Here is a 13518-nt window from a genome sequence, read left to right as displayed (position 1 = left end):
TATAATTCTTTGTTTTTCTCCAGAAGCATGAAGATGTTTCATGTCCATGCTCCTTGTTGCCCTTTCTTTTTATACATACTTTCCTTTTTTTTTTTTTTTTTAAGTTTCCCCATTTTCTTCCCCAGTTTGGTCATCTGCCTATTCCAACCCAGCTCTACCCTATCACCCTAGCTATGACAGCTACCAACATGCCAGCTAACACATTCCTTTGAGACACGTGGAGCCAGCCAACTGCCAACTTTTCAACCTGCCTTTCATGCTGTGTCACATCTGCCCCCGTGTCCTCTTCTGTATACATGAGCTTACAGATGTACAAGATTGTCGGGATTCAAATTCGCAATCTCCGGACAAACAGGGTGTGAACCTACTTTTATGATTGCCTGTGGTGTGCATATATATATGCCATGTGTATTTAAAAACATCTATGAATTTTAACATTCTTTGGATTTTAGGGCCTTGACTTTAATAATAATAAATATATCTATATACTATATACGCATATAATTTATAAGATATAAAAATGCACCTGATTTATTGCCAACTTTGGTTTAATAAAATTGGTATAATAACTTACACTGGAGGAGCTGTGAAAGTGAGCTCCAGCTGTTTTGTGAAAGAGGCTAGTCTAAAGGAAGCTGAGATGAAGTTATAGAAGTCTCAGTACTGACTGTCATACATTTTTTATTGTTGTTGTTGTTCTTCTTCTTCTTATTATTATTATTATTATTATTATCAAATACCTGTATTTCAGGGCCTTAATGAACTGAAACATCTCTAAAACCTAAAGAATGTAAACTATGCCACAGTTTAGATGTGAGGTATGTGATTCAGTCACACTGAGTATACTTGTATAGTTTTTTTCTACATTAGATCAACGCCATCAAATGCCTTAAGTGAGTAAATGCTGTTTGGAGCCTCACAATGCCAGATCTCTTATGCTTTAGGCACATATTTGTAATTGCAAAGCTGTGGAAGCTAATGCAATGACATGCTGTGCCAGTGAGGACATGTATCATTCATTTTTTTAGTGTATCAGATGGTTCAGGTCATACTCTGTGTGTCTGTTCTACATATAGCACATCTTTACGCATAGGTAATCATTTAAGTACGTGTGAGCAAGTTTTCTTTTCTTTTTTTTGTTTTTTTCATGCATGGAAAAAAATAAAAGGAAAAAATATATGTGACTGTGTTTCAGTTCAGCTTTCTTGTGCTTCCAAATTGATGAAACACTGATATTTGTCTTAGCCAGTAGGTTTTGCACCATGGAAATGGTAGACTCAGTTGTAATTTATATTACAGCTGTTTATGTTACAACATTCTATGGGATTACACAGGATGGTGTGGGAAAAAAAAAAAAAAAAACACTGAGTGAGCGACAGCTCTGTGTGTGAAAATGCCTTGTTGATAAGAGAGGTCTGATTAAACGCTCCAGATTGGTTTGAGATGCCAGGAAGAATATAGTAACTCATATAATCAATTCTTTACAGCCATGGTGAACAGAAAAGCATCTCAGCATGCACAAAACATGTTACAACAGCAGAAGACCACATTGGGTTCCACTCCTGTCAGTCAAGGTCCTGCAGGAACCGGGATTACAATTATTTGTAATAACATTTAGTGCAAGATTACTTGTTTCTGGCAGGTCAGCTTTGTAGTAGTCACTGAATACTGCCTAGTCAGCCTGGTTAATAACAGAAACTGGCAAGAAGCTGCTTTGATGATGTGTAGTTTTGGTTATCAGGTGGTGGAATTGCTTTTCTGTTGGAAGTTTTTGGAATAGGTAATTACACTTACATTTACATTTATGGCATTTGGCAGACTCCCTTATCCAGAGCAACTTACAAAAGTGCTTCGAAGTCTCTATCAATAAATACATTCTGATACTGGTTTGCTAGGTCACAGACTAAGAATACCATCAGTTCAAAAACTCTGTTCGGAAGGTAATATAATAACAAGCACACAGACAATACAAAGTTTTTTTTAAGTGCTAATTTAAGTACTTTAGGAAGAGGTAAGTCTTTAGATGCAATAAATTTTAGACATAATTAATTTTTTTAATTAGCAGGGTGGGAGGAGTCTGCTATGATTTTTCCTGCTTGCCACTTTGTCCTGGTGATGTACAGGTCTTCAAGTGATGACAGACTGCAGCTGATAATTTTCTCAGTGGTCTTGATAGTGTGTTGCAGCTTCCACTTTTCTTTGGAGGAGGCTGCAAAAGTGAGTATACAAGGGAGTACACGTCAGGCCTTGGTGGACTCAGGGTGTAACCAGAGCACTGTATATCAACGCCTGATTAAAAGTGTGGAAATGCACAATTAGTGAAGGCGGGGTATGCTGTGAGCTACAAAAATTGACATTTGCATGTTAGGATGTCTGTGTGTGTGTGAATGAGAGAGAGAGAGAGAGAGAGAGCTGCATGAATTATTGTTTTGAGGTTAGGGGCCTGCTATATTAAAAGCATATTTAATTGTTGTGGCTCTCAATCTTAATGTGCACCTCATGCTTTAATAAAAAGTAGGCTAGGAATCATATCATATTTTTATTGTGTTTAGTTTTGTTCTATCTGAAATGGATTTGCTGCTTAGGCCATGAAAGTTGTGATGAAGTTCTTGGGAGGTCAAGGAGGTAAATGCCAGGGTTGAATTTTTGTCCCAGTCTGCCCCAGCCTCAGAGGTTGTTAGCTAATAATAGATTTCTACTAAGCAAACAATAGTATTATAAATTCATCAATCAAGTAGGTAAAGAGGAGATTAATCCTCGCCCAACATCAGTGCCTTGCCTCACTAATGTGCTTTTGGCTGAATGGGCAAATCTCCACAACCATTTTCCAAAATCTAGTGGAAGGCCTTCCCAGAAGAGTGGAGATTATTATAACTGCGAAGGGGGAACTAAATCTGAAACAGGATGTTCGAAAAACAAATATGGACGTGCTTGGTCTGGTGTCCACATACCTTTGGCCACACTGAGGACAACTGAGGGACTCGTATGCAACTATTACAGAAGGTTCAAATGCACACAGATGCTCCAGAAGGAAAAAACATGCATTAAGAGCCGGGGGGTGAAAACTTTTGAACAGAATGGAGATGTGTACATTTTTCTTATTTTGCCTAAATATTGTATTTTTTCATTTAGTACTGCTCTTCAGAGGCTACACAAGATAGTTACATGTTTCCCAGAAGACAAAATAAGTTAATTTTACCCTGATCTTCAAATTCAAAAAGTTTTCACCCCCCGGCTCTTAATGCATGGTTTTTCCTTCTGGAGCATCTGTGAGCATTGGAACCTTCTGTAATAGTTGCATATGAGTCCCTCAGTTGTCCTCAGTGTGAAAATATGGATCTCAAAATCATACAGTCATTGTTGGAAAGGGTTCAAATACACAAAAAATGCTGGAAAACCAAAGAATTTGTGGGACCTGAAGGATTTTTCTGAAGAACAGCAGGCAGTTTAACTGTTCAGGACAAACAAGGGACTCAGTAACAACTATCAGTAAACAAAAAAACACAGCTGTGGATCATTCAGGTAACAACACAGTATTAAGAATCAAGGGGATGTAAACTTTTGAACGGGGTCATTTTTATAAATTCAACTATTATTTTCTCTTGTGGACTATATGTAAACATCTTTTATGTGAAATATCTTATTCAGGTTAGCACTAAATAAACAATAACATGCATTTTGTATGATCCCTCTTATTTTGGTAAAATAATAAACATTTTGCAGATTCTGAAAGGGGTATGTAAACTTTTGACCTCAACTGTATATGCACCTCCAAAATTTCAGCTTCATTGGCTTTAAAGTTTGTGAGAAACTCCATGTATAAGCCACACCCCAAACTGTTCAAATGACAGTATAAAAGGCCCCTTTTGAGTTGTCCCAAGCTTGTCTTCTGTTCCTTCATCCCTACTCAAACCCAAGAGGGTGTCACAATGCCTTTCAGGTTTTGTTTGAAAACTTGTAAGCAATCATGAGTTAGAGTTGTTTGAGTAAATTAGGCTCAGTTTCAGTGAAGCAGAAGAAGAAGAATTCAATTCAATTCAATTCAATTTTATTTGTATAGCACTTTTAACAATGAACATTGTCTCAAAGCAGCTTTACAGAACATAAGAAACAAAAAGCATGCAAACAGAAAGAAAAACATGCAAACAATCCTAGATGTTAGACAGAATTATCCCTAGTGAGCAAGCCTGAGGCGACTGAGGCGAAGAAGAAGAAAAATCCAAACAAAAACAATAGAGTTCCAGCACCTTTGGTGCTTGGACCCCTAACTAGCATACAAAAACATGTAAAAAGAAATTGTTACTAATAGTTTTAATTACAAGCTTTAATAAATGACCATTTTTAATCTGCATGATAGTCCTAGGTAAAGAATTGCCACCTTTAAAGTGAAGTACAAACCTCAACATATTCAAAATTCAGCTGCTGGAATCCTTACTCGTAACAAATATTCAGCACACATTACACCTATACTGCAAAAGCTACACTTGCTCACCATTTCACAGAGAATCAAATACAAACTCTTTTTTTTTCTCACATACAAAGCAATTCATGACATCTGTCTGCCTTATATCTCTGAGCTCCTACATTCCTACAGCCAAGATCAGCTTCTCGGGTCACAGGAACACCAGGCTCTGTCACCAACAGTCAGTGCCCGCTCTCCCCAGTGTACTAACCAGTACCACCTGTCCCCATTCACCACACTCATTAGCACTCTATACAAGCACACACCTCACATTCACACTTTGTCTGGCCTTAACTAGGAATAGACCTCTTATCTGTGAGTGGTATCTGTGAAAAACTCCTTATGGTCCTAACGGCTCCCTATGGTTTCTCCAGCGATTCTCCTTCAGGACACATGAGGTGTGTGCTCCTTTCCCTCATTCATTTGTTTAGTGACTCCACCAGTGTTATCCACCAGCCTGCAGTAATTATCTTTGTGTTTACTGTCTTTGCATACCTGTTGTTTTTGCCAAATCCTCTAATAAATTTGTGCTGGGCTCTTACCTTTTGTCTCAGAGTCTGATCTGTCCTGATAGGCATAGATTATTAAATGTTAGATATTGTACTATGTCTATAAGTGTGCACACAAACTGTGCTGTGAAGGGAGTCACAGCAGACCATGCTCGGAGTGAAGTACTAACATATCCCTCTAGCATAATAAGTGTCTCAGGTACATATTGGAATACAGGTTGAATCCAGATTCAACATATCATAACTGTGAAGATTTTTTTTGTAGAGTGGAAAGGTTAATCATTATTGATATTTCCATGCAGTTATGAATCAACAATGAAAATACCCTTTGGTTTGTTTTTACACTGATTTGCATTTTCCAGCACAATGTGATCAGAATGTAAAAGGTTAACATTCCTGTGCACTAGGAAGTAAATTAGGCTCACTTATAACACATAAGAACTTATTAATCCCTCATGGGGAAATGAAAGTGTTACAGCAGATCAATGGTAAGAATATAATGTGTGAGGAAAATAATGTAAAGTCCTTAAAAATGCTCTGCAGATTCCAAAGGATCTGTCTTCTCAGCGCATACAGTTGGCCCCTTCTGTATCTGCATCAATGTTATCTGAACTCCTATGTAATTGTTAAGTAGGTCAAACTATACAAGAGGTGTGTGTGTGAGGGGGAGAGGGATGATTTGACCTTTTGAAAGTCCAATATCAGCTCCTTGGTTTTACTCAAATTGGGCTGAAAGCACAATGTTGACAGCACTTCATAAAGTCCTTTTACCAGTCTCTTGTATTTTCCTTTGCATTCCACTAGTAATACAATAACAATGCTGATACTGTTTTTAATGGATGGAATATCTTCTTTATGGATTATTATATTCTTTTGCTGTATGTGCATATAAAACACAATACACCACATTTTAAGTCATATTTACACCCCATACACTAATCTACATGTTAACAACAAAAATGTTACATAACCTTTGCATGTTACGTACTCTTAAACACACCTGATTCTGTTTGCCCCCAAGGTGACTTTTACGTTCCTAAGTACGTTTTACGTTCCTGAATGTGGTTTTGTTGCTTTAATCATGTAAATAGAAGACATTGTTTGAGTGGCAGAATATTGTAATGATTTCCTTATGAATAGGCAAATGTTTCACTTTGAAAACCTCAGTTTCAAATTTACTAGTTTCCATTGATGAAATGACAAAGTATGAATTTAAAGGACCGCAAAGAGCATGTATATGCTCAAGCATCTCCCCCTTTTCCCTGCAATTGCAATGATGCCCTATTTGGCAAGGCTTTTTTATGATAAACGGCTGCCATTCATAAGCTGAAGGATGAATTTGCTGGTATGCGGGGGTTTGTAACTTTGTGTGTGTGTCCAGTGTTGAGAATAAGTCAGTACTGAAGAGAGGACTGAAGACTGAGTAAAATCTAAAAAGAACAGTAACATACGTGTCATATATGTGTCATAACAGTAACGGTGTCATATCCTCCCCCTCTTGAGGATATGACAGTCTTCAGTCCTCTCTTCAGTACTGAATGCAATGTAAAAGGAAGGCAATATAGTAATGTTTTCACAGAAAGTTGTTAACACAGTGACTGTTGCTTTTTTACAAGTTGAATAACCCCAATGCTGGTGCTCTACACAGGTAATATTACCTAGATAGCAAGCTAAAAACAATTTGTGACAGGCTTTAAAAGAAAGGCAAGTACCTGATTTTTTTTTTTCAGTTGGTAGAAGGGGGCTTGACAGGAAAAAAAACTGCGAACCAATGAATAGCCATAAGAATTTAGTATATTATGTCATGACAAATAATGTCACTCTGACATTAGCCACTCCTCCTGGTTGCACAAACATAGTGGTAGTCTTTAGTGGTTTTTAAGAGCAAGCTAGAATTTGTTTTCTAAAATGTGTGTTGGTTGTCAAAATTAGAAAGGTGGCCATGAACATATTCATTTTTACCACATACTGTAGAACTGGACACCCTTTCAAGCCAACAGTAGATAAATGTGGTTACAAGCAATTAGGAGGTATAACTGGTCCAGTGAGCTCCATCTTTTCAGTGCCCAAAGGGAGGTACAACCCCTTTCACAAAGCAAACATCAGTCAACTTCCAACTTGTATTTTCCTCTGTCTTTGTTGACGAATGATTAATACCTTGTGTGAATGACTAATACCTTGTGTGCTGTGATAAAGTGAGAGATTCAGATTAACTCTAAGTGATCAACTGGGCCAGATGGGATTCTAGGCATATAAGTGCACTGTTAACCTAAAGATAAGTTAGCACATGACACTCAGGCTCATCCAGAGGCTCCCAGGGAACTTTTGTATATCATTTTGAGCAGGGACAACTGTGAAGATCAAGCAACCTGCCCCTTTGAGGAAAAAGGTAACCCTTCTGAGAACACATACCATCCACATCTGTCAAATAATAGATTAAAAAAAAAAAACCTGGGATGGAGATAGCAGTTACTTTCTAAAAAACAGGTGAACAATGATAATGGATTAATATATCAGTACTACTAGGGCCAACGCAGAAGTCCACACAGAAGGTAAAAGTACAACTGTAACCCACAGATCCTTCAAAAAGCTTCAGAAATGTGTTTGTCTTTTTGGAAACTCAAGTCTTTCAGTGGCTGTGCTCTGCCACACTCTAAGGACACTCCCTGTGTTGCACTCTGCAGTTCCATTTCTTCTATTTTTATCTCTCTCTCTCTCTCTCTCTCTCTCTCTCTAGCTCACTGTTACCAAGGGCAACCAGGGGACCCATTTTGAGGACAGCCATTTTGTGGACTCTATTGTTAAACATGTAACAATAAATATAAAACAAATAAAATAAATTAAAATCAAACTTATACTGTTGTAATATATTTTGTTATCAATTATATTGTTGTACTGTGTGTGTGTGTGTGTGTGTGTGTGTGTGTGCCAGTGCCAGGAAATAATGTACTTCTATAAAGTGCAGCTACCTACTAAAACACAAGCTGGTTTTGCAAGCAGACACAATACTGCAACTCTGATTATCTAGTCAAAACAAAACATTATTTCCAAACTACAAATTAATGCATAATATTACAGCACTAACAGTCACAGCAAAAAACTGAACAAAAGCAAAGCACATTAAAGCTTTCAGATTCAAATGCTCTAACCGTTAAAATGGGGACAAACAAAAAAATAGTGTGGTCAGGTAAACCTACTGAAATGATTAACCAGTGGTGTATAATTATAGAATGTTATAATTACTTCCAATATCAGCTATCATATCACTTTTGCTTGTCTGTCTGGTAACCACACACCCTCACAAGGTCAAATAAGGGTATAATGTTTCATATTTCCATCACACCAACACAAACTCACACACGAACACATCCATTGCACAAAAGCCTATGTGGATAGACAAGGCAATTACAGTCCATTTTCCTCTTTCCTCTGCACTGGAGGACCTCGAAGCATGTCTCATTTGTTTATACTGCTAACAAGTTCATTTGTGGCTTTATAGTCTGTCTATGTCATGTAGGTTTTTTTCCTTCCAACATGAAGTGAACATAGAATAAATGATCCTTTCATGCTGACTCATTCCTATGGCATGTGGTTAATGATAATTCCACAATTGATAATGGAAATGCATCAAATAATGATTATTATACCCCAGCACTGTTATGTAACAGCAGCTCTGACAGCAGTGCACGCTGTAAAACAAATCACAGGTTTATATTAATGTGCTAGTTCTAATATCTTATCATTTATATAGTAACAAAAGCTACTGGAGAGGGAATAGCTGATTATAGCTGCTATAACATAAGTGATAACAAGAATTAACTTGTCTTGCAGATGATGCACAACATTAAATGTAACTACAGTTCCCTCAAAAGTATTGGAACGGCAAGGCCAATTCTTGTGTTTTTGCTATACCCTGAAGACATTTAGGTTTGAGATCAAAAGATGAGTAGATGAAGAATCCTTTATTTGTTACATATAGATTACATCATAGTGAAATTCTTTTCTGCACACATCCCAGCTTGTAAGGAAGTTGGAGTCAGAGCACAGGGTCAGTCACAATACAGCACCCCTGGGACAGAGAGGGTTAAGGGCCTTGCTCAAGGGATCAACAATGGCAGCTTAGCAGTGCTAGGAATTGAACCCCCAACCTTCTGCTCAGCAAGCCAGAGCCTTAACCATTAACCTATATGAGACAATAGAGCAGAATTTTAACTTTCATTTCCTGATATTTACATCTAGGTGTGTTAAACAACTTAGTATCTGGCTCCTTTGATGGCAGACCACCCAATGTTTAGGTACACAAAAGTATTGAAACAGACAGTCTTAAAGTAAATTAAAACATTTCGGATGTTGGCAGTAGCCAGGCATCAGTTTCAAGGGGGATGAGGAAATATATTAAATAAAATCCCAGACACTCCTCTGGAACAGAAAGTGCTTGGCCCCTTAATTGCTGCTTTCACGTCAGATTGTCTGATTTTTGAGACATTTTTATAATGAAGAGATAATGGTATTGGAATTAGGCAAACACAAAAATCAGAATAAGAAACTGGTGAATATGAAGCCAGCTGCAGCCTCGTCACCTAGTTATCTTTTTAAACTGCTACTGAGTGGAATGAAGAATGTATGATGTATGATATATATATGCATGAATGCATCTGCAAACAATTCAGTACTCATATTGTTTGTTTTCCTTCCGCACCTTTAATGGAGTGGGCGTGGTTAACTTTCAAAGCACCTCTGACTCCAAAATCAGTTGACCAATAGAGATTTAAGGTGAACGTCTTCTTCTAAGACCCATTTTTTACATTTTGATCATTAATATTTTGCTTGTGGATTTTATTATTCTATTTGAAACTTCAAATTTTACTCCATAAGTGACAAAATTAACTCCATAAATGTTCATTTTTTATTTCTGAATAGTTTAATACATTGTTCCAAAGCAACTTGTACAATATTACACATAATTATATTATTATCTTCTATAGAATGCACTACACCTTTCATTTTGGGAAATTTAACTGTTACTGAATTTGAATGATTTTCTATTTAGAAAAAATAAAATAAAGCAACAACAAAAATAAAATGTTATGCACATTCTATAATATATATACACTCACCGTCCACTTTATTAGGAACATTCATGCAGTTTTCTAATCAGCCAAGCATGTTAATATACTACATCCTTTAGTATACTATATCCTATAGTTACTGGTTTTGTTTCTCGCACCATTCTGTGTTATTCTGTATGTTAAATTTCCAGGAGATCAGCAGTTCCTGAAAAACTCAAACCAGCCCATCTGGCACCAGCATCCATGCCACGATCAAAGTCACACAGATCACACTTTTTCTTGATTCTGATGTTTGATGTGAATGTTAACTGAAGCTCTTGACCAATATCTGCATGATTTTTTTTTTTTTTTGCATTGCCACATACTGCCACATGTTTGACTGATTAGATAACTGCATGAAGGTGCAGTGTATGGTGAGTGTATGTAGTACAGAAAAAAATTCAGTATCTTAGAAATGGTTAAACACCTGTATTAATCCAAAACATCTTGTACAATATTTTGCATCTTCTTCAGAATGCACTACTTTTCTCACTTTGGCGAGTTTAACTGGTACTGAATTTTGAGGATTTTTTTTTTTTTTTTTGGAAAAAAAAACCTGTTTCAAAACAAGCTGTACAATATTATCCCTCAGAAAAAAGTCACAATGTTTCGTACAGGTCGCTTAGCTATGCTCAGAACTCTAGAGAGTGTGAAATGTAGAGCAGGAGATGCCGTTTCAGCATTATTTTTCAGGTTCACGGAGGCTGAAGGAAACGAGGCAGCGAGCTGGGGGACATGGGGCCTTTCGCGTGTCCGTGCCCAGGGGCCCACTGTCTCATAATCTATCCCTGAAAATAAGATATGATCATGAAACTATGACAGTCTTTATACCAGCCTTTATTCATGGCCTACTGGCATACAGGCGTATCAGTACCACCCATCTAACCCATGTTCCACAAAGAATTTACAATGAGAAATGAAAAAAGTTTACAATGAGAAATAAGTTTCATCCTCATTAGTTTCTGTGTGATCACCAGAAGGAAAACTCACTCACTGCATTTTTCTAATCACTGCTTTCTTTATGACTAGTGCTGAAATAACTGCTGAGTAATTCAGCAAGTTGGCGAAATTTCCCTTCATTTTATTAGGTAATTTACAGATGATATAAACACAGAGTGTAATTAAGCGCTTGTCTGTTTTGATGATGATGCAATGGCGCAGGTGCATCACTGCATCACTGACTTTTGACAGCTGATATCTGATTATAAACTGATTAGGCTTTTACAGCAATGAATTTCACTAAAGCATCGCAAGAACGAAGATCAGAGATCACGTGACAAAAAGAAAAAAATTTGTATATTCAAATATTTTGTATTTGTATTTATATATGATTATCTGTACATCATGTAGAGCGATGCTTTAGACATGTTTCCAGTCTTTAGATGACAGGCCCCACTACAGGTAAGTCGTGCATGAGAAAACCTCAGTCATATTATATCAGTATGATATAATGTCATCTGATAGACCTCATCATCTCGAAATCTCAGAGTACATTATGAAACACAGATAAGCTTGAAATGTGTAGCTGTAGTGGCTGTGTTCTGGCTCTTTGTGACAGTTTTCTATAAACTGATTACGCATTTACAGCAATGAATTTCAGTAAAGCATCGCAATATCGAAGATCAGAGATCACGTGACAAAAAGAAAAAATCTTTGTATTTTCAATGCAATTAATATTACTGGAAGAAATAATAAAATACTCACACTAACTCCACCTGATGGTTGTGCTGTTGCCGTGTGGTGAAATGAGTAATTGTAGGCCTACAAAAGATCATTGCTGATTAGTACACTATGGTAATAATTAAACCTCATTAGACAGGTTATCAGACTAAATGAAAGATGTGCATTATTTGCTGTGAAACTAGATGCTGTACTAAACCACGAAGCCTATAAATTGTCCCGCTTCACTGCTTGTTCCGTTGTTTTGGATAAAGTACATCATGTAGAGCGATGCTTTAGACATGTTTCCAGTCTTTATATGACAGGCCCCACTACAGGTAAGTCGTGCATGAGAAAACCTCAGTCATATTACATCAGTATCATAGTGAAGTGAGAGTCATCTGATAGACCTCATCATCTCGAAATCTCAGAGTACATTATGAAACACAGATAAGCTTGAAATGTGTAGCTGTAGAGGCTGTGTTCTGGCTCTTTGTGGCAGTTTTCCCATTACAGTAAAGTACTCATGTGCAGTAACGTTGCCTCACTCCACTAAAGGCGTTCACTGCTTCTCTCTGTGCAGCACGTGCGGGTTTGTGTGACGTCACCTGCATGTATGTACAGTGTATCTGATAAAGGAAGCCATTTAAAATAAAACAGAATAGAGTTTTACCCGAATAGAAAATAACATTTTATAGCCTAATTATTTCTTAAAGAACGTCATTTGTGGCCATGGCACCACAAACTATTTTATTACGCAATTACAGAAGTAATAAAAGTAGAAGCAGTGAGAGTAAGTAGCCATGAAATAGACAGGAAGGAAAAAAGGAGGGTTTAAAATGAACGGAGGGCGTGGGTAAGACAGACCAGCGGTGTTTACGGTGTTTCTCAGTCTCAGCTCTTTTAAAAGGAAAACAGCTGAAGGACGCTCAAATATCCGGATGCCTAGAATGTTTGGTCGCTAGATGACGTCACACACCAACGTGCATATTAGTTTCGTCAGAATTATCATTGACCTATCAAATTACGAATTGAACAAGGAAGATTTTCACTGAGAATATAAAGAAAGAATAGAGTTTTATCAGAATAGAAAAGAATCGATTATAATTTCTTCCTTAAAGAATTTATTTCTTATAGAAATAAGTCGTCATTCGTCACAGCATCACAAGCTAAACTTTTACGCATTAACGAAATACTGTACTCTGAGTGGTGGAAGGTGAGTAGTCGGATACTCGCAGGGAAGAAGCGGGTCACTCATTTTTAACTGGAAAAAAAGCAACTAGTTAATTAGGGCGGGACTAAGACAGTGATTTACAGTGATTGGCCATTAGGTGTTCAGTGATTGGTTAAGAGGTGAGTGTCAGTCGTTACTGTCAGTCTGAGGACCAGAAAGAGCAGAAGAAGCTTCTCTCTCACTCGATAGTGATTAACGTTATTAACGCGCTAGATTTGTCGTAATTTAACAGAATTTGTCGCCTGACTCTGTTTGGAAATAGAGTCGATAAAGGTGTGTAAAAGTCGCCAGAGCTCCGACTCAGAGCGAGATGTGTGAGGTGGGACCCGGCTCGCGGTGGCTGACCTGTGAGTAAAAGGCTTTTCCCTCCTGTCTCATCCTCAAACCATGCGGCTTATTAGACTGTAACTTTTGTTTTGTAACGGGGATTAGAGGCGGAATTAGCTATAGCTAAGTTAAAATGGTGGAATATTTATATTTAATAAGTTTATGGGTAAAATTAAAAGCGCTCTCCACAAAGAGAGTTCTTGAAACAATCTGTGATAT

At 37.4% G+C, this 13518-nt stretch overlaps 1 long non-coding RNA gene across 2 annotated transcripts in view; it reads right to left on the bottom strand.

The window, feature by feature from the left end:
- LOC113542358 (uncharacterized) overlaps positions 1 to 13518 on the bottom strand; it is an 84682-nt gene that overhangs the window by 6413 nt on the left and 64751 nt on the right. Inside the window, exons 3-4 of one of the 2 annotated variants that reach the window (XR_003404293.3) lie at positions 11784 to 11840; positions 4032 to 10867 (exon numbers count right to left, since the gene is read on the bottom strand). This is a non-coding gene — a long non-coding RNA (uncharacterized LOC113542358). Of the gene's footprint in view, positions 1 to 4031; positions 10868 to 11783; positions 11841 to 13518 lie in introns of those variants that run through there. The other variant, XR_008301672.1, reaches the window with a different exon arrangement.

This window comes from Pangasianodon hypophthalmus, chromosome 1 (assembly GCF_027358585.1).
Source record: "Pangasianodon hypophthalmus isolate fPanHyp1 chromosome 1, fPanHyp1.pri, whole genome shotgun sequence".
Classification (NCBI taxonomy): Eukaryota; Metazoa; Chordata; class Actinopteri; order Siluriformes; family Pangasiidae; genus Pangasianodon; species Pangasianodon hypophthalmus.
The sequence above is the reverse complement of the archived record's forward strand: the minus strand, read 5'-3'. Positions and strand labels throughout refer to the sequence as shown.